The sequence below is a fragment of the Schistocerca piceifrons genome, chromosome 9, assembly GCF_021461385.2.
Source record: "Schistocerca piceifrons isolate TAMUIC-IGC-003096 chromosome 9, iqSchPice1.1, whole genome shotgun sequence".
NCBI classification, from domain to species: Eukaryota; Metazoa; Arthropoda; class Insecta; order Orthoptera; family Acrididae; genus Schistocerca; species Schistocerca piceifrons.
The window spans coordinates 49,237,293-49,262,035 of NC_060146.1; the positions used below are offsets into that span (position 1 = coordinate 49,237,293).

General features: G+C 41.4%; 1 protein-coding gene across 3 annotated transcripts in view; it reads right to left on the reverse strand.

The window, feature by feature from the left end:
• LOC124717149 overlaps positions 1-13,460 on the reverse strand; it is a 45,475-nt gene extending 32,015 nt beyond the window's left edge. The window contains exons 1-2 of one of the 3 annotated variants that reach the window (XM_047243906.1): positions 13,297-13,460; positions 12,895-13,129 (exon numbers count right to left, since the gene is read on the reverse strand). The gene's annotated coding sequence lies outside the window, so the exon portion shown is untranslated. Of the gene's footprint in view, positions 1-12,894 lie in introns of all 3 variants that reach the window. The other 2 variants (XM_047243907.1, XM_047243904.1) reach the window with 2 other exon arrangements.
• Positions 13,461-24,743: the final 11,283 nt, after the last annotated feature.

Genomic DNA, 24,743 nt, shown 5'->3' on the forward strand with positions numbered 1-24,743 from the left:
AGAGAGGATATAAAATGTAGACTGGCAATGGCAAGGAAAGCGCTTCTGAAGAAAAGAAATTTGTTAACATCGAGTATTGATTTAAGTGTCAGGAAGTCATTTCTCAATGTATTTGTATGGAGTGTAGCCATGTATGGAAGTGAAACGTGGACGATAAATAGCTTAGACAAGAAGAGAATAGAAGCTTTCGAAATGTGGTGGCACAGAAGAATGCTGAAGATTAGATGGGTTGGTCACATAACTAATGAGGAGGTATTGAATAGAATTGGGAAGAGGAGGAGCTTGTGGCACAACTTGACTAGAAGAAGGGATCGCTTGGTAGGACATGTTCTGAGACATCGAGGGATCACCAATTTAGTATTGGAGGACAGTGTGGAGGGTAAAAATCGTAGAGGGAGACCAAGAGATGAGCAGATTCAGAAGGATGTAGGTTGCAGTAGGTACTGGGAGATGAAGAAGCTTGCACAGGATAGAGTAGCATGGAGAGCTGCATCAAACCAGTCTCAGGACTGAAGACCACAACAACACAATTTATTTCGACTATTGCTAGTTAATATCCTTTATTATAGGGTAAAATCAGTAATTGTTTTGTAACTTGAGTTCGACTGTTTATATATACAGAAATATAAATTCTGTACTAGTTATAAACATTTGGAGGAACAACTAATAGTACTCTTAAAGTATTCATTTGGCTCTCTTCGAAAACATGTTGGCAAAGCCAGCCCTTAATTAATTCCAAAGTAACTGTTTTGTCAAAAGTATTGTTTGCATAACTATATATGTTAATTTCACAATTTAAACAAATAATTTGGCCTAACTCTTGCAATTGAAGAAACTGTTAAAAAGACAATTTTCTGTTGTACTCAGTTAATATAATGAGTTAAGTTTTAATTGTCATTTTTGTAAATGAAGCATCGAACAGTGTGAAGTTTTAGCACCTATTATTGTGAGGATATATAAGGGGCCAATTTTGGTCATGAGACAGTCCACAGCTGAGAAAACTGTGATGTTTACAACAACAACAATGCTTCAACTTAACTGTGGAATAAGTGTTAAGCAATTAGGCCATGTGTAAAAACAATGACAAGTGTCTGCACCTTACGTATCTTTCTATTCTTCAATAACTGCGAACTTTGTGGTTAGGTTTTTACTGCTTGTATATGTTCAACAGGAAACTATTGTAGCAGTATGTGGATGTTATCCTGCTAACTATTAATGAGGCTTATGGAAAGTTAAACAAAAGTGCACTGGCCATATAAATGTGTACTGGAGGTTGTGAAAAGTGAAAGTAAAAGACAGTGACACATATCTGTGCATCTGTCGGCTACATTATTTACTGTAGTCAGTGTAAAAATTACAACCCCCAATTTTCCATCCAGTGTAGCAACACAGTACGTTGTCACCGAGGACAATCAACAAACGAAGAAAATAAAAGCAGGCTGAACTGCTACAATTCCACCTGGTCGTCACAACTTGGGAAATCTTGTTGATCGAAGGTTGCCAGGTAGGATTAAAGCTGCCAGTCAGCCTTAGTAAGCTGCCATTATGGTGTGCATACAAATGGGGTAGGAGTCAGCAACCGGAGAGCATACGGGAAATGGTTGTTCAAGTAGGTGTCAGAAAAAATGGACCATTCAAGACAATGGACAAGCTGGGCAGTGCAAAAGGATAGGTCCAAATGGGAATAGGTGTGTGAAGAGTCAGAAAGGAAAGTAAGTGCTCCAGTGTTAAGGCAGAAGAAGTTAAGTTGGTTAAGAAGGTCAGCCAAGAGGACACTTCTGACAGGTACTGGGAGAACCCCAAAGGGGATGACGTGCTTTAAAGTCACCAAGTAGCAAAAATGGGGGAGGTAGCTGCCCAATAAGCAGAAGGAAGTCTGCCCTAGTGACATCAAATGACGGAGGTAAATAAATGGTACAGAGGGAAAATATCAGGCGAGGAAGGAAAAGGCAAACTGCAACAGCTTACAGAGGGAAAAGGTCAGGCAAGGAAGGAAAAGGCGAACTGCAACAGCTTGAAGATGGGTGGTCAGAGAGATGGGTTGACTACAAATGTCATCCCGTAGGAGCAGCACAATGCCCCCACGAGATGGAATGCTGACCTCAGCAGGAAGGTCAAAACAAATCAGTAAGTAATGTGAAAGCTCAAAGTGATAGTCAGGGCGCAATTTCGTTTCCTGAAGGCAGAGTACAAGGGGATGCTGCAGTGCTAAAAGCAGCCACAAATCCTCTATGTGGGACTGAAGGCTGCGAACGTTACATTGGAGGGCAGTCACGAGAAGGAAGAGTGTAGGGGTGTCAACTCGGCGGCTGCTGAGTGACAGCTGGTGTAGAGTCGCGACTACAACGCACCATGAGGTCCACAGAAGCATCGGCTTGCTTGTGCAGTCGGTCCATTAAGTCCAACACTGAAAAACGGTTGGTGGTGCGCACCAGCAAGACAGAGGCTGGCCGGGCTAAATACCACGGGGTCTTGGCGAAGGAGAAGCCCTTTGCCTTTGGGGGGACTTCTTTGAGCATTTCCGGTTAGAGGGAGACTCAGGTGTTGTTTGGCTGGAGATACGGAGGAAGTCTTCATAGGAGTACTCCTTCTGCCCTTTCCAGCCTCCTGGTTGTGTAGCTGGTGGCTTTGCTCCTTGAGGCGAGAGTTTGACGGTTTGTTGCACAGCGGGACAGGGGGATGGCAATGCTACCTCGACACTAGGCGATTTCACATCATCAGACCAGAATTTGAGATCACATGTCTGTGTGGCCACATCCTTCTTGGGGCGAGGGGTAACAAGGACAGAACTATAGGTGCCAGATGGGAGAACACAGCGTTTGCGACTAGCCAGTAACTTGCGAGCCACTGGGTGAGGCACTTTTCCTTTACTCGAATCTCTTGGACATCCCACTCATCAAGACACACGCGGGCTGCCATCACAGTTGAGACAACAGGGAGAAGGAAGTAGACAATCGCCCTAGTATGCGTCCCTACCACAGGCTACACATTTGGCCGGGTGTCGACAAGACATTCTAGTGTGGTTGAAACGATGACACTGGTAGCAGTGCATCAGGTTCAGAATGTACGGCCGGAGTGTGATAATTTCATAGCCTGCTTTGATCTTGGACCGAAGCACCACTCTACCAAAGGTGAGAAAGAAAGTGCGGGTGGGCACTAAAGAGGTATCTTCCCTTTTCTTTACACGATGGACGGCAATGACACCTCGATCAAAGAGGTAAGACTGTATTTCGGCCCCTGTTAGAATGTTGAGCAGTCTGGTGTAAATTACACCACAGGAAGAATTCAAAGTTCTATGAGCCTCAACACAAACAGGGTAGCCGTGGAGAAGTGAGGCACCAAGCAGTTGTGCTTTAGAATCAGAAGCAGTCTCCAAAAGCAAAGTGCCATTCCATAAATGAGAGCAGGATTTCACAGGGCGAGCAATTGCATTGACACCTTTCTGAATAACAAATGGATTTACCATGGCGAACGACTGACCTTTTTCGGTACGTGAGACCACAAGGAACAGTGGTGCAGCGGGACGGATCTTTAGCCTCATTACGTTTACATTTTGTAGACGTCGATTGGGAAGATGATTGACTCATCGCGAGGAAATCCCCCACGATTACCAGCATCACCGATGGTGCAGTCCTTCCAATTGGGGTTCCCTTCTCAAGGGGGCACACCCGCCTTAAGACGATTGTTCACACCTCCCAAACACCTGACAGAGGGACCAATCAGCAATTTGGGAAGATTACTACAACTCAAACAATCACCCCTCCCCGGGCCTGGCCTGTGCCGAGGGGTACATCCGAACCCCACCTGTCAACCCAGGGCTGGGAATTACGCGTTACCAAGTCGCCTGTTACGCGTCAGATGTGTAGGCCAGCCTTTGGAAAAGAAGAGGATCCTCAAATGCCGAAGCGGAGGAACTGAAGGAGAAGAGAAACAAAGAAAGGAAAAGGGAGCAAAGAACAAAGGTGAGTCTGTCCGTATGTCAGAGACAGAACGCAGAACATTCCCAATAATATCCCCGATGTGTTCCCCGAGGGAGGGGGAAAAGAATAGCAAGAGGATAGACATGCTGCAAAGGCTGGGGCCCAGTGGTAGCCAAGCAAGAACCAGCCAGGGAGTGGCGAACCCCCTGGGGAGAGATGTAAAGGTGTGGACTGTGCACTGTCAGACCTTCGCCTTACACCTTTTTCTAACATACAATCAAAATCTGCCTTTGCACCTACGAACCTGCCTGGTTCCAATCTTCTCAGGCTAAAATTGACTGGAAGGCCCGGCACTGTGTTTATGTGATGTACCATATTATGTGCCACTGTGGTCAGAATTTGTGCTGTTACTTGTGCTGAACTGTCTCTTCTTTCTCCAAATTTTTCAAGAAGTTGTTACCATTTGTTGTCCTTTCGAGTCGAGCCCACCGAATGTCATTGGTGATACTACAGAAAACCTGCCATTACTAATGTCCAATGAGAAGTATTATGAAAACTGAAATTCACATTCTTGGTGCAGTTGCCATACATTGTTATCAGCTGTTTATTTGCTGCCATGAAGTGAACTAATGAACTGTCTTTGACTGATATATCTCTCTCTACAGGCAAAGTGCTTACATCAGACCCAGTGCCTAGGAGATAACAACAAAGTCTTCTCATCTCTTACATAGAGTCTTCGTAACAAAGGCAAAAAGGAAGTGTTTGTTCTTACAGTCTCCATGTCATTGACATGGCAGGCGTAACTGCATAGTAGAATACACTTGGCAGCTTGTCCTGCAGGACCCTCCAATCCAGTGGTCTTCCAAGTCTTGATTTGTCTCTATAGCTCGTCTAGTTGTTCCTTTAATTTCTAAAAAGTTTACAGTTGTGTGTGCCTGTTGACCTTTGTGGACTGCCACCTCACGATCCTCTTCAGATTTCGCTACTGCTTCTGCGATGTGCAGTGTACTTGCTGTCGCCATTGTTGCATAAACTCTATCAGCCAGTTGGAGAACAGTGGTCATGTCATCACTGCTCTTGCCGCCTTGGGAAGCTGTGATGTGCAAATGTACCGACGGATATCATCCAAACTTTCTGCCTCCATCACTATCTCCCGTAACTGCCGACAAAATTCTGAAGGGGTCTGTCACCTTGTCACTCGCTATTTTACACGTGGTGTATCTATTGATCTAACGGTTGACTAAGTCTTCTTATCAAAATCTTCTTCAGATTTGCATATTGCTGTGTTGTTGGTGCACGCTTAATTTGCTCTTCTACTAATGCCGGTGCTCTGGTGTCCAGATTGTTGACTGCTATTATGAACTTTCCTTGATAGTTTTTTTACTTTACTATGAGTAAACGCCAACTCTAACATCAAAAACCAGAGTTCCAATTTATCAGACAGGAACCGAGGCACACACATCTTTCTACAGCCACCAGATGAATCATTGTTTTCATAGTTTCATCAGAGTCTGTCACGCACAAATTATTAATTTGTTCCAGCGAAACATTTCCATGCCACACTATTTCGTTCTATAAGTCTCGTATCTGACTGCACAGCGTACTCTGTAGTTGCACTAAGTGTCTTGTAGGGCTTCTGTCATCTGTTGTATGCGTTGGCGAATTTGCATCACCTTGAATTGTTCTGAATCTGGGGTCACCCCTTTATGGCCACTACGTAATATCGTATTAAATAATAGCTTCTTATACACACATGCGAGTGACAACTTGCTGCCAACATCATTAATTCTATTGACAATGAGATTGAGAAAGGGACGACAGTGCTGACAGAGAAGGCAACATAATCTGCAGGCCAAGTTTGGCAAGTGAAAGTTAGGTAACACAATGGCGTGCAAAGCACACAAGGATGGACACAATGTCAAGTGGTACAGGATTCAAATATCTGCACCAAAACAGGGTAAGTAAGAGGAACACAAATATTTCACTGTTAAAAATGAAAAATGTGTTGCCTGATGGCAACTTTGGTGATGTCATGAAAAATGCAAGGAAATGCCACCTCTGCAAGATGTTCACAGCTTTTGTTGAACAGAAATGGAATTACGTGCCAGCAAAAAAACTCTGATAGAGATGTCTCCATCTACGGGACTATTTTGTAAGGGACCAAACTACAGAATGACTGAGTGATTAAAAGTAGACAAGAGACTACATCATATTTACAAAAAAGCATACTAAATTAGACTTTTTACGAAGCATTAGAATGAAAGCGGCCAGTAGTTTATTTGGACACATCACAGATTCCTACGCACAACGTTGTGAATACTACATGTTGCAAAGTAATACTCCAGGAAAAGTACTGTCAAACAACGGTGCCAAACAACATTTAAATGTTGTGACTGTAAACTGGACTATCGTGTAGAAATTAACAGAAAAAAATTAAAAGAGACAAGGGAAAGCCAAATTTCTGGCATTAATTAAGCACCAAACCCTCCATTTTATTCCACTGGCAAAATCTGGAGAGCCTTCCTGCAGCCAACATACCATTTACTCCTAAATCTTATAGAAATAGTGTGGCATCTTGCAAATAATAAGATCTGTAGCCTGAATACATCATCAAGCATCTCTCTCTAAGCCAAAAAATAATTGCTGATACTTTTAATGCTGGTAAACTGCATGTCAGTTAGCCTGGTGAAAACCCTTCTCTGTATGGAACACTACCTCTGCCACTTGCATGACAATTTCCCCACTTTTATAATGATAAAGCAACTTGTTAGTGGGCACATGACACAGAACCTCCATCCAGGTTTTTTTTTTATTTTTACCAGGGAAAAAATTGATGTGGCCACTGGGAACCTACCCCAGGACCCCAGCATTACTAGTCAAAAATGTTAACCACTATAGTATGCAATCAGTTTTCTTTTGCAACATTAATATTAGGATATACAGGGTGTTCCAAACAGGACTTTACAACTTTAAAAATCCATAAAAATTTATTGAAAGAATATATATAGCTGGGTTTAGTGGTTTTTTTTTTTTTTTTTAGGGAAACACATCAATTTTTTAACTAAAGATGTTGCATGAGGTTTCCGTAGGTTAGCCTGCACACACCCCATCGGAAGCCAATTTCTTTCCAGACTCACTGTAGCATTGCAGGTGTAACTTGCTCAGCAGCAGCAGCATCAATTCAGGTTCTAAGTTCAGATTGGTCATCCTCATCAGTCTGTAGTATCAAAAATTGTTGTAACATATCTAGGTGCACTATCCCATTGAGGTTTCTCTCACAGAAAAAAAAGGAGCCGTACACTTTGTTCTTGCTCAATGCACAAAAAACTTTCAGTTTAAGGCTATCATGAACATGTTTCAACGTTTGATGTGTATTTTCAATGCTCCAAATCCTACAGTTACGTGTGTCAACTTTGCCACTTAAGTGAAAAGTTGACTCATCAGACGAGATGATTTTGCCCAAGAAATGTTCAGATTTAACATATCTGCACAAAAGTTCTTGCGAGCAATTTTATCAGTGGTCATTTATTGCTTGTACAATTGTCAACCTATTCGTTTTCAAATGTAAACCGTTTCTTAACACATGCCAAACAGTCATACATGGGATTTGCAGTTCGTGAGATGCACGCCGGGTCGATTTCATAGGCTTGTTGACGAAACGTTGTCTCACTCGCTCAACAACACCATCAGATGTGCTTGGACGACCAGATGAGACAACACGAGACAAAACTTGATGTTGACACTACAATCACCTCTGCAGATACTGTCAATTAATTTATATGAATTTTCAGAGCTGTAAAGTCCCTTTTTAAACAACCTGCACTATTGTTGCATTAGAAAACAAGAAAAAGTTGCAAATCGTGCAGAAAAAGTATGTGATGGCTACTGGAGGAGAGATACTTTAATGGACAAGGAAACTGAAAATATGAGAACATCAGTCAGCGTTTTCATCAGAACTGAAACAGCAGACAGTCGAAATATACAGCTGCGGAAAATAGCAGTATCATTGGGAAAGGTAGTTTTATGGATACTGAAACCAAAGCGTCGTGAGCAACAGGAGAGATGTACTGCGCACATTGTTTGTGTTCTTGCCCTACATGGGCATTTTCATTCAGTTGCCTGTACACATATGTAGCATTAAACGAGTTCTAGGGTGTACAATATAACTATCTCCCCTACCTACTTCTCATGTGTAAACATGATGGTGCTGTCACGCTGGCCAGGCAACCAGTTCACTCTGCAGGGTAAAACATGAGCAACAGCATAAAACAAAATAAATACATCATAACAAAAATTTCTACTAGACAACATTCCTGAGAACTATCACTAATCATGAGCAGATGTCTAACATTAGGCTTCCTGAGCACTTCTCCATGTCCAACTCACATCCTCATTGATAATTATGTTTCCTCTTATTACATCTGTACACTATAAGCAGATGTTCTCCCGTGAGGTATGTGGGCAATAGCTCCAGTACGGTTGATCCTGTCATAGTAAAATATAACAACTGATTCGTGTTCACTGAAATGAAACAAGTGGAATCACTGAAATGCAATTATATGAACTGATGTTAAGGAAATCCCAATCACAAATTACTTAAGGCCACACCTTGTGATATGGAAATGTGGAATGGAATCCCAAGGTGCCACAAATCTCCATTTTCCATAAAATGTACATTATATCTTAAGTTTAAAGGAAAAATGAATAAGATGATGATAATGGTGGGCTGCAGCCAATGGGTGTGGTTGTGTGTGAAAGAGGAATCAGCACTTTTAAATGGATTAGGTCATGTCAATGCAGTAATGGAAAAGAAAGCTAAAGAAAGAAAGAAAGTGAAAGTGTGAGTTGAGTTAGGGAGGGAGAGAGGGAGGGAGGGGAAAGGTTCAGCGAGTTCCTGTGGCATATGAAGGCACAGGAAATAACGTGGAAAAATATGTGAGGGTGTCGGAGAATGTTTGAACTCTTAAGGTATAGAAATAATTACATTGTTGGGAAGAATGTGGGGAATGAGATGGATCTCCTTTGAAGGAGGAGTTCAAAACAGTACTCTCAGGTTATAAGTCTTGGCTACAGTTTCCTGTGACTAAATGGGTTATTCTGTCTGGTGTCCTCCATCAAATGATCGACTCTGTTGTCTATTGTGAAACTGAAGATTGATTAGAGTATGTTTATTGCCACAAAAATTCAAACACACTTCTTGACAATAACACAAAGCCACACACAAGTGTGCTCACCGAAGAGGATATGACAAAACTTTGGTAGTGAGTTCTTCCTCATTCACGCTGCATCCCTGGTCTCGCACCTTCTGACCTCCATCTCTTTGGCCCACTCAAGGAAGGGAAGTAACTGACACAACAAGAACTTAGTTGAGAAGCAGATTAGTAGAACAGTAATATGACAGGATACAGGCTCTTCTACAAGGTATCGCCATATAACTGACCAGGGCTTACACTGAAAAATAGGGCTTTCAACCTGAGAACTGGGTATTGTGTGAATGTGAAAAATTTCTTTTAAAACTTAATATGTTGCCACCAGGGCATTAGTTATTGGATCAGCTCACATCTGCGGAGTGAAACTGGTTTTAATATCGAACTGAATGTGACCTGTGGCTGTTTTATTTGATTATAAATGTTAGTGTGTTTACTGCAGGCTTTGAGTGTTAGCATACCAAAAATTTTACACCATTTTAAGACATGTTCAGGGATTTCAAAGCAATCAGAAGAGTAACTTAGGCACTAGAGCACAGAAATACTAAAATTAAGAAGGTAGAGTTTTGTGGATGTATTCAGAAAAGAAAGAGTAATATTAAGAAATTTAAAAAAGGCCATGAAAGAGAAAAGTGTGGGATGGCAAAAGGGGAAATGTGGAACTTATTAGTTGCATTATTGTTATAGTTAAGTACAGATTTACTGAGGATATGGTTGCATGGCAACAAAAAAATCCACAAGAGCTTCAACCAGGGCATACAGGAATGCACACCAAAGACATTACTGGGACAAAAATACTCTGAATGTCAAGGGTAAACTAACATTTTTTGGAGAGGAAAGACACTGTAAAATTATAAAGAGGTGACACATTATTTATTGGACAGGTTGTTTTTTAACATCATTTTGGAATATAGGGTCTCCGAGGAAGTGTCTCTTGTAGCTGTACCTAATTATCAACATAAATCTATTATTTTTTTTTTTTTTTTTTTTTTTTACTATCAAAAACAGTCTTGATCACAATTTATTAGGGTGACCGGTTTCGACCACCACGGTGGTCATCTTCAAACCTACAAGTTGTGTACAACGCTTTAATTAGAGGGCTACATACATTAAAGAAAATACATAAAGTTATAAAGCTATAAAACGATGAATCACCAATGAGTAAGAACCTCCTTTTGGTGGCAAATCACTACTGGAGAAAACAGTGCACATCTTCTTATACATAATGGAGGCTCCGTCCACTTCTGACGGAATGATATCATTACTAACCAATAGGTTATAGGTTGAATAACAATGTAAAATTTCTTAGTTAAAAGAACATAGTCAAGAAAGGAAAATAAACACACACTAAACTTGGCTTGTTTAACCGTTATTGTCAATTAAGAAGGAAAATAAACACACACTAAATTTAGCTTGTTTAACAGCTATTGTCAATTAAGAAGCGTTAAAAATATGTAAACATGTAGGATAAATGAACTTTGTTTTGACAGTACATGGGTTGCCCTCTCAAGGCCTGTTAGTGAACCATTTGGAACCCTGGTTGCCATGGTGAAGTTGGACATCATTCCAAAGATGTGATAGCAGGCTTCTTTCCACTGAAGTTGTTGTAAAGTCGATAGGCAAACTAGTGGTTGCCATGGTCTTTATTGAAACGATTTTCAATGAGTAGGCTGCAATAATCATTAACTGTCATGTATAGTACATGCTGCATAGATATGATTTACTGGTGTAACAAGACACTTCCATTTACATAGAGTACATAATAATTCTTACAGATCAATACTAAGGAAAATACTAAAAAAAAATCTAGAGGGTACAGTAGTTGTGCATATTTATGAAATAGGCTGCTGTCTATGAAGTTCATATGTAGATTCCAATTTCCAACTTCACCATGGCAACCAGTGGTTCCAAATGGTTCACTAACAGGCCTTGAGAGGGCAACCCATGTACTGTCAAAACAAAGTTCATTTATCCTACATGTTTAAATATTTGTAACGCTTCTTAATTGACAATATCCGTTAAACAAGCTAAGTTTAGTGTGTGTTTATTTCCCTTTCTTGACTATGTTCTTTTAACTAAGAAATTTTACATTGTTATTCAACCTATAACCTATTGGTTAGTAATGATATCATTCCGTCAGAAGTGGGCGGAGCCTCCATTATGTATAATAAGATGTGCACTGTTCTCTCCAGTAGTGATTTACCACCAAAAGGAGGTTCTTTCTCATTGGTGATTCATTGTTTTATAGCTTTATAACTTTATGAATTTTCTTTACTGTATGTAGCCCTCTAATTAAAGCTTTGTATACGACTTGTAGGTTTCAAGATGACCACAGTAGTGGTCGAAACCGGTCACTGTAATAAATAAATTGTGATCAAGACTGTTTTTGATAGTAAATATTTGTAACACATTGGACACTGTTCACTCCCACAATGTATTCAAAACAAATCTATTTCAGTGTGATTTTCATCTTGGTGAACACCTTGTAATGACCTATGATACAATATTTTATTTCCCAAAGTCTTTTTGTGAATAAATGAGTATTACACCTGGATAATGTCATAGCTACCTAGTTAAGAATAAATAAGCTACATACAACTGAATTTAATAAATTTTTTCTTATAATGACTATCATCTTATACTTAGGACACAGTATGCTTAAACCTTTTGACAGTTTATACTCTCGTTTTGTGTAATGGTTTTCCACGAAAATAAAATAAATGCAGTCCATGGTTCATGTTTCATCAAAGGCACACTTTGTCTGTGCATGTACTTAATATTTATGTCCAGCAAATTTTATGAGCTTAGAACATGATTCTCTCAAGTATCGAGTTGTGTGAGAAATTTTGCACCTTCATGGAAAAACAAGATCCCTTATATTGATCAACCTTGCAGTCTTGACAAACATGTTGGCAGAAACCAAGATCATATAATAGAAGCTTTCTATATCCGCTATCTGAAGAGAAAAAACTGCTTTACCATTGGAGACATTTTGTATAGGCAAAACTGAATGATTCTGTGTGGTATTTCGAGCAAATATTGTAAGTTAAATCATAAAACTTACAAAAAGAGCACCCTGCGAACTGTTAAATTATATTGTCCAGTTTTGGAGTTTCACTACAATCACCCTCCAAACCTGGCTACATGTTTTTTAAATGCCGCTGCAACACCGCCATCTTTCACTAGTAAGGCTCATGCACACAAAGTATTAAGATCTGTGCTCTAGAAACTTAGTGTACTTTTGACAGTTTATGAAACATTCAGGCAACATTTGAAAGAAATTCGATAGTCGACAACAGAACAGATCTGAAACAACATTATTTGACATACAATAACACTACTACTACTACTACTGTTAGTACTTACTACCTACAAAGCATTGCTAATGCTTTTATGGCCATGAATACACATACAAAATTAAAACAACTGTCATAACATTCATACTCTATGAATGTAAAAAGCTGTCAGCAGCATTAGCTATATAACTTTGAAATAAGACGAAGGTGACAGTGGGAGACAACGCCAAATGTCATATTGCTATCAGTATTAATGAAGATCACACTGTAGTCGTTTAAAACAAATGACATTTCTTTACTCTGAAGTGGAATAACAAATGTGATATTGTTTCGACGCAGTTCGAGGGATGTTAAATTTCCTTAATTTCGCTAGATAGCATGAACATCAATGGAATACCGGTTCAGTGAAATAACGCAACTTATTACTCAGACAATACAATAAAATCTTTTTGTTAGCACTGTTTAACTTACCGGAGGATTGTTTACATGCTTGTAAAAAGCCAGATCCAGTTTCACAAGCAAGGTAACTCTCAACGTATAACGCTATGTAGCGAATGTGTCAACTCTCGTCGCTGAAGAAATCTGTACTTCCCAAAGCGCATGAAACCCCACCTTCTTTCATTTCAGCTTACTGCTGCCAACCGCGCAATGTCACTCTCGGGTGGCGTTTTTAACAGATCGTTTTCATGTTACCCAAAGGAGACGCCTGTGAAAGGCAAGATGAAGCAAGATAAAATGTATTCCACCTTTATTCTGTAGATGCTTCAAATCAACACTGTGATTTAAGAAGCACTTTGGCGAAGGAAAGCAGGCTGTTTTTTGAAACCCCACTAAAAAAAGCACGAGTTCTGAATGCCTCAAAATGTCACCTACAACATTCATAATGTAACTGGCTGTATAAACCGCTGAGGTGAAACCTGTTACCGGTATGCCACTTGCAATGTTGATCCCCCTCACAACTTCAAATGATCACTGTCACTTCAAAAAACACGCTTACTTCGCACACAAACAACAGTGACCTACGTCCTTCGCCACCAATTTCGGGAGATGTCGGCAAAGTTCGTTTCTTATCTTCGAGAAGTTCGATTCAACGGAGTCGATCTTAGGGTCGTGCAGATGTATCTATCGAAAGGAGGTTGATTATTCTGCGCCAAGCGATTCTCCAGTTGTTTGCCATGACTGTAAAATACGTTTTTCCGTCTGATCCGGGGTTCCCCTAAACTATATCCCGTGTAGCATAAGGTATTGCAATTATACTAACTAAAAAACTTCCACTGTATCATTGAGGTTACGTAGGTACTTTTATGTTCTGTCAGTCTTTTGGACACACAAATACATTCATATATTCTTCTATTGATTCGGGTAACATTAACAGTAACAATATACACACGAGCCCTAAAGATGAGTACGGTGTAACCGGCGTCCGGCTGAAATCGCCTGAGTAAATTTCGGACGAACTTAAATATTAGGCTACAGGTCAAAATGCTACAGCAACTTTTATTTGGCATTCACATCTTTATCTTTGCCAACAAACAACGAATTTAGCGCTTGGGGATACTCTACGGATGAGTGTGTCTCCACAACAAAATGAATGTAATTTAACCAAACGTCAGCTATATTGTGCAGTATGTACATTTTAGCGACTCACTGTACACACGGTCACTACCATTGAAAACAAAACAATGGCAGAAAAAAAAATTTCCATAGTGTATTCCCATCGTTTATAACGCTATTTTTCGTAGAGTGTTCACATTGTCTTCTATATAATGTCTAGTGACGAGGACGATATTGCCAGTTTTAGCAAACGGAGAGAAATATACAGTCTGGCGTACGAGTGAATAACCTGCTACAGGAGCTGAATACGTAAGACGATGGCTGGCCTAACTTCACCAAGCTACCGTCCCCCAGTTTTGAAATTCCCGCCAATATGATAGCTTTTGATGACTGCTCACCAAAAATGAGCTCTGACATTTGCTCATGCGAAAAAAGCGTGAATGTGCGTAATAATGTAAGACATTATATCATTACTGTTGTACTAATGAAAGCGCCAAGCGGAAAATGTGGGCAAGTAGGCAATAAATATGACGACTATAGATTAGGCTTAAAATTTAGGAACAATATTGTGCAAAAGAGGTCATCAGTATGCTACTAGACGAGAGTACAGAACCAAAACATAAAAGTGAGACATTGCCAGAGTGAAAAACAGAAGGTGAATTTAACTTACGAAATAAGTTTGTAAAACAGAGCAGAACAACGTCCACAGCGTTTTGTAAAAGTACTACCGAAAATGGTAGATGGACAGTAGAGCAGCCTGGTAATAACACAGTGCTAATTATTACAGAAAACATACGCCTGTGTGAAGCAAAAAATTCATGAATCTATTGGAACACACTACATTATGGCGGATAGCCGCTGTCGGTGGGGCATGCCTCTCGAAGATAATTCAGAATCTTCACTAAGAAGAAATTATCAGGCTGACTACAAACACCCTGCCAAAGCCGAAGAGAACTCTGACTTTAAGAAAATTCAACACACAGAACGTAGAGAGATTCAGTCACTTACTATCAAGAGAAAGGTAGAAAGAAGTTTCCATATGCGTGACACCAACAAAAAGTATGAAAAGTTCCCTGACAGTTTCAACTGTTATTTTGAAACTGCATTTTCTCTCAAAACACGGGGGAGTAAGAAACACAAATGTAAAGGCAAAGACATGGATAACGAGGGGCATTAAAATCTCAAGCAACACAAAAAGAAAATTGCTCAATTACAGAAAAATCCATAACACAACCTCTCTCCACATCAGTTTTATACGTAATATATTCAGATGTATAGAAAAGTCGCATGTCAGGAAAAAATAATGGCTAATGATAAGTTCATATCAGAGACGCAAAATAACAGCAAAACAATCTGGGAAGTGATAAAGCAGGAAAGAAATAGTAAAAAGGAAAAATTTATCCGGAACTGTGGCAACAGAAGAGTTACTGATCCTAATAGACTGCAAATCTCTTCAGGTAGTATTATGTAGCAAAAAAAAAAAAAAAAAAAAAAAAACGTCTGATAATCACTGATAAGTGAGACAGTCCAAACAGCCATGAGAGCGAAGTAAATTCTTGCCTCCACCCTATCTATCTCTATGAAACCACTCTGAATGATATCATTCATAAAGAAAAAAAACCTTCCAAACTGTCCTTAGGAATTGATGATATTCCAGACTTCATTTATTATAAACATTGTAATACTCCTTGCAAAAATAATCAGCTCATCCTTGACAGGAATCTTTTATGAGTGTTTTAAAATTATTGAAGTGGTTCCCATTCATAAAAAAGGTGACAAATCGTATTAAAAACTATAGACCAGTTTCAATATTACCAGAGTTTGCCAAACTCATTGAAAGGACCATGGATAACAGGTTAATGAAATTCCTGGATAAGAACAAAATCCTCACTGAGATATAGTATGATTACCTGAAAAATGAAGCCACGACTAGTGCCATCTATAATTTCTTACAAAATGTTTTAGAATTACTGGATGAAAAACAAAATACTCCTCGTATTTTCTTAGAGTTCAGCAAAGCTTTTAACATCTTGGATCACTGAATCCTGCTGGGAAAGCTCCAAAAGTACAGCATTAGAGGATGGATCTCCTCATAATTAAAAAATCAGAAACAGAAAGGAGTAATAATACACAAACTAAATGATGGCACTGGAACATATTTTTCAGAAGCAGGAATAATAAAAAGTGGAGGTGCTCAAGGACCCATTCTTGGGCCTATCATTTCCCTTCTATGCATAAGTGACCTAGATCTAAGCATTGAATCACAAGTAAATACCATGTTTCCAGATGAGACTAGCTAAACAACAGGTTTATAAGAAACAAACTAATAATAAATACATCCAAAACAACTGCTCTTAATTTCCATTTAAAAGGGCAAGCCTCCAGTATCTCTGTGACAATAGATGCCAGTGGGATTATCCCTCACTGGAAACAAATTTTTTAGGCCTATGGCTTCAACGTAATTGTATGTGACAGACACACATAACAAAAATAAATGCAACACTGAAGAAAGTTTTTTTCTATGCTACAGCCTATGTTTACTTGGGCACAAAGCAAGCTTCCAGACTGTTCAAATTGCATACTTTTCTCAGTTCCACAGCATTCTGGAGTATGGGATTATATTGTGGGGTACTGCAACTGAACTAACTGTCATCTTTTTTACCAAAAAAATATTTGTATGAGCAATGCACCATGCATGACAAACAGATTCCTGTTGGCCCCACTTTCAGAAGCCTTTGATCCTACCATTTCCCTGCATTTTTATTGTATAAGCCTGTCAACATATGAGAAATAATTTAAAAGAGACTAATACAAACTTTAATGTACATGAACAGGATACCAGGAAGAAAGATAACCTTCTTGTGCAGTCGATAGGGACACCAGTCTTTAAAACCTTCAGTATAAATAGTGCTATAGAAATGTACAACAGTCTGCCACATAAAATAAAAGTCATTTCTTCATTTTCACTGTTTTACAAATTCCTGAGTGGATTCTTATAGGTTTGCTGCTTCTGTTCAATGGGAGAATGTTTACACCATGAAAAGTACAAGAGATTTGAATCAAGAATGTGCAAAAGCTGCTGCTGATGCTAAACAAGATGAAATAGAATGAATTTATTGTATTATTAAAATATTCTTAGATACATGTAACTTTTTTTATATATGTGCATGCATGTGTGTGTGTGTGTGTGTGTGTGTGTGTGTGTGTGTGTGTGTGTGTGTGTCATGAGAAACAAACAAAGGACAGGAACCTGTGTCTGGAAACATTATCCAACAGCGCTACAGAATGTTGAAGTTATAGGAGTCCACACAAGTATATATATAGGGTGATTCTGTGATGATGTTACAAACTTTCAGGGATGATGGAGGAGGTGAAATTTATCAATTTGAGATAAAGGACCCTTGTCTGGAAATGAACGAGTCGAAGTTATAAGCCAAAAACATTCCTATACCTCTGACAGCAGAACACGTCTACTGGTACTGTTGTTGCTATGATTGTAGGGCAGGCAACTTTCAGAGGTGGTGGCTTGGAACAAAACAAGAAAGAATGCCCACTAAACATGAGCTCCAAAATGCAGACCTGAGTACTTGTTCATCTATGCTGCTGTTAAACACATCTCTTCTACTGAACAAGTGCTCATAGCTAAAGGTATGCATTTTTGAGTCCATGTTTACTGGACTTTTGTTCTTATATAATACTGTCTAGGGATATGAAATGGAATGATCACATAGGTTGAGTCATAGATAAAGCAGGGGGTAGACTTCAGTTTATTGGTAGAATAAGGGAAGTGCAGTCAGTCTACAAAGGAGACTGCTTACAAAACACTCAGAACTTCATGGTATTCTGCAGAGTATAGATGTAGATGTACACTACTGGCCATTAAAATTTAATTTGCAATCCACTCCTCTTGCCACCACCTCCACCGAAGTATGAGTTCACGAAGAAAACGATCATGGACCGATTCACCAGCTCACCACAAGAATTAATCATCAGGATCTTGTGCGAGGAACACCTGAGGGACCGAACTCCATCAAAACTCTGGCACTGCCTTCGGTTGTTCATGAGTGAGCATACAATGCCGGACATCACTCTGTGGATGGTGTGGTCTGTCAAATTGCCTACCAATATACAGATTCACCTGCAACTGCACTCCTTTGAGTCAATTGGCTCTCGTCTCCGCATTGCAGACCAGCTGTATGCTTGCTATGACAACACCAACCAGCTCACCACTCACCGCTGGTCAGCACAACTGCTCCTGTTTACCTGCCATCTGCTGGCAGAAGCAGAGCTCACTCCACATCCGCTCTTTCTACACCGACTGGCTGTATCCACTCACTCTCTCCATTGTCCGAACATTCCAGGATTGCCCACACACCATATGTGCCGGTATACATGCCAGAAGAAATTGACGAGGAGAAGCCTCCTCCGCTGCCACAGTCACCACCACCACCACCACATCTAGCTCATCCGTACTGCTGGTACCACAAGGTTTTCAGTGATAATGCTAAGAAGTGTCGGTTACCTTGTCAGCACCCAAGCCAATCGCAGCACCTAAATGAAGCTGAGCCCTGAAGGGAACCTCACAGGCATCCCCATACCATACATTGCACTCCGTCCACTTGTCCGCCCAGCCAAGCAGTCGTTTATATGTGACTGACATTTCGTCACACCTCGTTTTCCTAGTCGACCCTGGTGCTGACGTGTCTATCATACCTACATCGATGGCTCCCCCATCTTTTCACTGACGAGGTCAACGTTACAAACCTCAGGCTCTGTCAGAGTTACGGTGCACCTATCTCCTTCTCTGAGTTTCCCACGGACTTTCCGCACTGCCGACGTCAATGAACCAATCCTCGGTATTGATGCTTTGTCCCATTAGAAACTCTCTCTGAATGTGGTTCAGGGCTCAGTGTTACACCATCTCGCTAACACTCAGATACTGTGCTCCCGCACTTATGTTCCACGTTCTGTTTCTCTTGCGACATGTGAGTTAGTACATGAGCGCTCTGCCCTCACGGGCGACATTGTGACTTGCATCACTAACCTACTGTCAGAATACAACTGGGCAGCACAACTTGACTGGGAAAATGACAAGCTGAAACAACGAATAGCACACACTTACAAAGAGCTCATTTCAAGTCGTACCTCGCTGGTGAAACTGCAGTCCACAGTGCCACCTCCTAACCTTGTTTCTCCAGTGTACACCAGCTCGGACACTCAGCAGGTTAGTCCAAAACCATTAATTGCGTGTGACGATTCGTGTCTGGTAGACACTGCACCCCCAACGCACTCGCCACGTTCAGGTCCATATGTTTCAAACAGTGCTTCTAATGACAGTCACATGCGCGATATGACCACTCTCACTGTGCAGCCAGCCACCCACGTGTTGATAAACATTCTCCCTCTCTCACGCGCCAACCAGTTGACTCGGTGGCCATCGCTGTTCCCCATGCGACGCCAACGCCTCTCTCGCCTGTGCTGGTTACCCAAGGCAAGGCTGACAACAGACAGTCACTGCACGTCCTGATCTGCTTCATGCTGCGCACCCAGCTGACCTCTCTAAACAAGCACATGCCATACTCACCTAACAGACATGTGACTTTCCTGCTGCCACCGAGCAAGGTGGCGCAGTTGTTAGCACACTGGACTCGCATTTGGGAGGACGACGGTTCAATCCCGTCTCCGGCCATCCTGATTCAGGTTTTCCATGATTTCCCTAAATCTCTTCAGGCTAATGCCAGGATGGTTCCTTTGAAAGGGCACGGTCGATTTCCTTGCCCATCCTTCCCTCAGCCAAGCTTGCGCTCCATCTCTAATGACCTCGTTGTCGACGGGACATTAAACACTAATCTCCTCCTCCTCCCTTTCATGCTGCCTTTTTCCACCCACACTAAGAGTTACGCCTCGTCGAGCCTCACTCATCCAAAAACTTCACATCAGGATGTTACTCAGTCTCGTGTGCAGTTCTCAGTTTCTTCCATCACTGACGGAATGACACACAAGATAATTACCACTGTCAGCCCTCCTATTAGGCACAGGGTTAGACGCCTCAACCCCATTAGATTGCGCGTGGCCCGGCAGCAAATTAATGAACTTTTGGAGGCAGGTATTCTACAACCTTAGGACAGCAACTGGTCTTCACAAATTCACCTCGTCCCCAAACAGAATAGTTCTTTTGGAATGTGCGGTGATTACACTTAAACGCTTGTACCATCATGGATAAATGGTTCAAATGGCTCTGAGCACTATGGAACTTAACTTCTGAGGTCATCAGTCCCCTAGAACTTAGAACTACTTAAACCTAACTAACCTAAGGACATCACAAACATCCATGTATGAGGCAGGATTCGAACCTGTGACCGTAGCAGCAGCACAGTTCCAGACTGAAGTGGCTAGAACCGCTCAGCCACTTCAGCTGGCCATCATGGACAATTACCCCATGCTGAACATAAACGATTTCACTCATATGTTATCAGGCACCACAATCTTCAGTGTGATTGACTGTAAATGTACCTATCATGAGATTCCCATAGTGCCAGAAGACATTCCAAAGACAGCTATTATCACACCACTCGGTTTGTTCCAATGCAACTACATGCTGTTTGGCCTGAAAAACGCGTACAAACATGGCAACATTTCATCGACTCAATCTTATGAAAGTTCGAGTTTTGCTTTGCGTATCTGGATGACATACTCATTTTCAGCAACTCGGCTGAGGAACACGAAAATCATTTACACGAGGTCCTCCAGACCTTGAACTCAACCGTCGTCGAGGTCAACAAGGATAAATTCCAATTGCAACAGTCCTCTGTTACATTTTTGGGTCACACCGTCTCCACAGACATCTCCCAAATCCCACGTGCAGGCCATCATGTCACTGCCGCCTCCGGCTACTTACAAAGAACTCAGACCTTTCTTGGGTACAATAAACTACTACCGTCGGCATCTGCCTTCTGCCTCCACCGTGTAGGCCCCACTGACAGACTCGCTGTCGGGCAAACAGACTTCAGGCCTTAAACCAGTTCACTGGACTGAACCTATGCTGGAGGTCTTCAAGGCTCTAAAAACTTCCTTAGCTCACACCATGGCACTTGCCCATCCCAACCCATCAGCCAAGTTGTTCATCACTATGGACGCCAGTGACATTGCAGTGGGGGCAGTACTAAAGCAACACAAGGGCGACACAGTTTCTGCCCTTCATTTCTTTTCAAGAAAACTGTCTACTGCTCAGAAGAAATATTCCACTTTTGATAAGGAACTTCTGGTGGTCTATGAAGCCGTCAAACACTTTTGCCCCAATGTCGAGGGCCGCTCTTTTTTCCTCCTCACCGATCACAAATAACTGGCAGATGCTTTCTGCAACCCTCCCAAGGACTCACCCCCTCAGCATTTCCGCCACTTTGATTTAGTCTCTCAATTCACAACAGACATTTGCTACACCAAAGGCACAGAAAACTTCGGCACTGATTTTTTCTCATGCATCAATATTGTCTCACTCATCATTGACTTATCCAACCTGGTCGCTCTCCAGGCCTCCGACAAAGAATCTCAAGCTCTCCTCAAGGATTCTCAAATATCTCTTGTGTTTACCAAAGCCAAGTTCCCCATCATTTTGGACGAGATGTGGTGCAATTCTTCTACCGGCACCCTGCAGCCTTGCTCCCACCCACATTGCGCCGGCAAGCCTTCGACGCCTCGCTCATCCTGGCATCCACACCACTACATGGCTCATATCCGAGCGTTTTGTTTGGAAAAATATTAAATGGGACTGTCAGAGCTGTGCACGCAGCTGTGTCCCCTGTCAACGCAACATAATCGGCAGCCACACCACACCTCCACTAGGCAAGTTCGACATTCCGCAAGGATGATTTCATCATGTACATATCAACCTTATCGGTCCACTACCACCATCGGAGGGCCACAGATATATTCTCTCCACGATCGACCGCATGTCTCACTGAGTGGAAGCTGTTCCTGAAACCGTGGCCAAGGGTTTCGTCTCCTCATGGATGGCCAGGTTCGGTTGCCTGACTGCCATCACCACCGACCAAGGTCGGCAGCTCAAGTCTGCCCTTCTCACCATTTTATGTAACATCTGCAGCATTAAAAAAATTCATACATCAGCCTACCACCTGCAAAGCAACGAGTCAGTTGAACAGTGGCACCGCACCCTCAAAACTGCCCTCAGTTGCCACGACTGCCTCTGGTCTGAGGTGTTTCCATGGGTGTTACTCAGTCTCCTTTCAACCTTTAAACCAGACTTACAGAGAACCATCTCTGAATTTGTTTTTGGTGAGAACCCAGTCCTACCAGGGGAACTTATGCTGCCTCAAGCACCGGAGGATTTTCTCCCCTCCCCAGATTTCATTAGTCACATATGCACTCACTTCAAACATGCACGGCTACACCTGCCTATCAGCCATTCCCCACCAGACACTTATGTGCCAACCACACTCAACACTTGCTCCCATGTTGTTCTCAGGGATGATTCCATCAGACAACCCCTGCAATCACCCTACCTCAGCTCCTTTAAAGTACTCTGGCAGGGCGAGACAACTTTCACCATTATGGTTAAAGATTTCCCTCAAACTATTTCATTGCACAGGATCAAACCTGCTTTCATGGACTCCAACGCCCCCCTGTCATCTCAGTCAGACCCTCCTGAAAACTCAGTTTACTTGAAACCCCGCAGCCCACCAAACGTTGGCTGGGGTGAGGAAGCACGCTTCTGACGTTTGAGCTAAGTACAGTTATTGACATGGTACACATGTACCATTTATTTTACATTTTATGTGAGTCTTTTGCCCTTTTGGGCGTTGTGTATTAATGTTGGACCATGCCTCTTTAGGCAGTATGTAGTTTTAGTGTGTTCCGAAGAAGGCGTGGTTATCCACGCTGAAACCTTGGTCAACATCCGATTTCTATTTGCAGTCGAGGTGGATTCTTTATAATCATTAAATCATTCATGATTACTGATGCGCTGCAATGTTAAAAGTTCTCATTGTCAAACAAAGCTTTTGACCAAACAGGCCTTCATCAGAACTAGAGAACATACACACACATACACACACACACTCATGAAAACACAACTCACACACATGACCACAGTCCTTGGCTCTGAAGGCCCACTCTGTCATTATCCAAGAGTCATATAATGTTAGCATCTTTCTCACAAAGGAAATTACTTATGTACTGAGAACTACTTGTAATGACTTTATCAGTTATTTTCAAGAAATAAGCTGTAAGAACTAATTTTTGTGAGTGACACTGGAAATTTATTGTATACCAGGGAATTGATGGTTATCTACTCAATATGTGAATAAAAACACTGTTCTGTGGACTCCAGGGAGGTGAGAGGGGCAGAAGGTAAGTGCCTCCTGTTGCCACCCTTCACAGATGTCTATGCATCTATATCACTGGTTTTATTGGCAGCCCAAAATTACTGGTCACACTAACAATATCAGTTGACTCACATACTTCACAAAATAAATAAACATGTTAGATGAGATAAACTAGTTCAGAATTTCTGCAACAAATGGCACCCATTCGGACCCAAAAATACACAAAACTGCTGCAAATTCCTTTTGGAATGCATTGATAACACTGAACATAAAGTAAAAAAGTCTGCATATGTGGTACCACTAATCTGTTGGCCAATAGAAAATCATAACAAACGTTTTGATTGGTCAGCAGTTGTGACCCCTAGTGAAGAGCTCCACATGCATTTGTTCACTTCAAATTTAACAAAAATTACTATTGTGAAATGAGTATATTTTCACTGTGATGGATACTTCTACTAAGACATAATAAAAATGCTTGCTCTGTTCCACATCCACAGGTCATAACCAAGAAGAGGTGTTGCATCATTTTCATCAAAATATTACACAAGAAGAAAACAAATAATATTATTCACACAATGTACAGCTTGAAACTTCCTGGCAGATTAAAACTGTGTGCCGGACCAAGACTCGAACTCGGGACCTTTGCCTTTCGTGGGCAAGTACTCTACCAATTGAGCTACCCAAGCACAACTCATGCCCCGTCCTCACAGATTTACTTCTGCCGGTATCTCGTCTCCTACCTGTACAACTTGGAGTACAATTTAACAAGAAAATCAAAGCTTTTGGGCTCTTCCATGGCTGCTTATACTGTTTCCTCATTGTATTTTAACAAATCATCATGTTTCAAGGACTGTGGGGACACTAGCACAAACAACACCATTGACCAGAGAGTTCCCACAAGCAAGACAGTTTGGTTCAGATCTTGGTGTGACATGGTTGTACTATACTGCTCTCTGTATCAATGAAGGTGTATCACATTATATTGTATCAGCTACATAATGGCGCATCTCCTTATTCTGGTTAGGGAAACCTACCTCATCGGTGACACATGACTATTGTGACAACCACAATGACAGATCTTTTCATTCTGTTCTGAGTTGCAGCCATCTTGCATTGTGCCTGTTAACACCAACCACTTCACACAACTGCACTTCATGGACTCCATTGAGTGATGTGCATCTCCAGTGTTCCCAGTGCCTTAATTGAGGGACATTGCTAAAATTTGAACTGATTGCTTTTAAGCTTACTTCCTTGCACAACATCAGGTCATGGTCTGCCACAACCAGGGCCATGATTGACGAATTACTATTGGACTCGGTGTAAGGGTGAAATCTGCTTTGCTTCAACACTTATCTCACACCTCAGAATGAGAACTTTGACAATCAATCTACGATGAACAACTCGCCAATAAGACACCATCTCAGC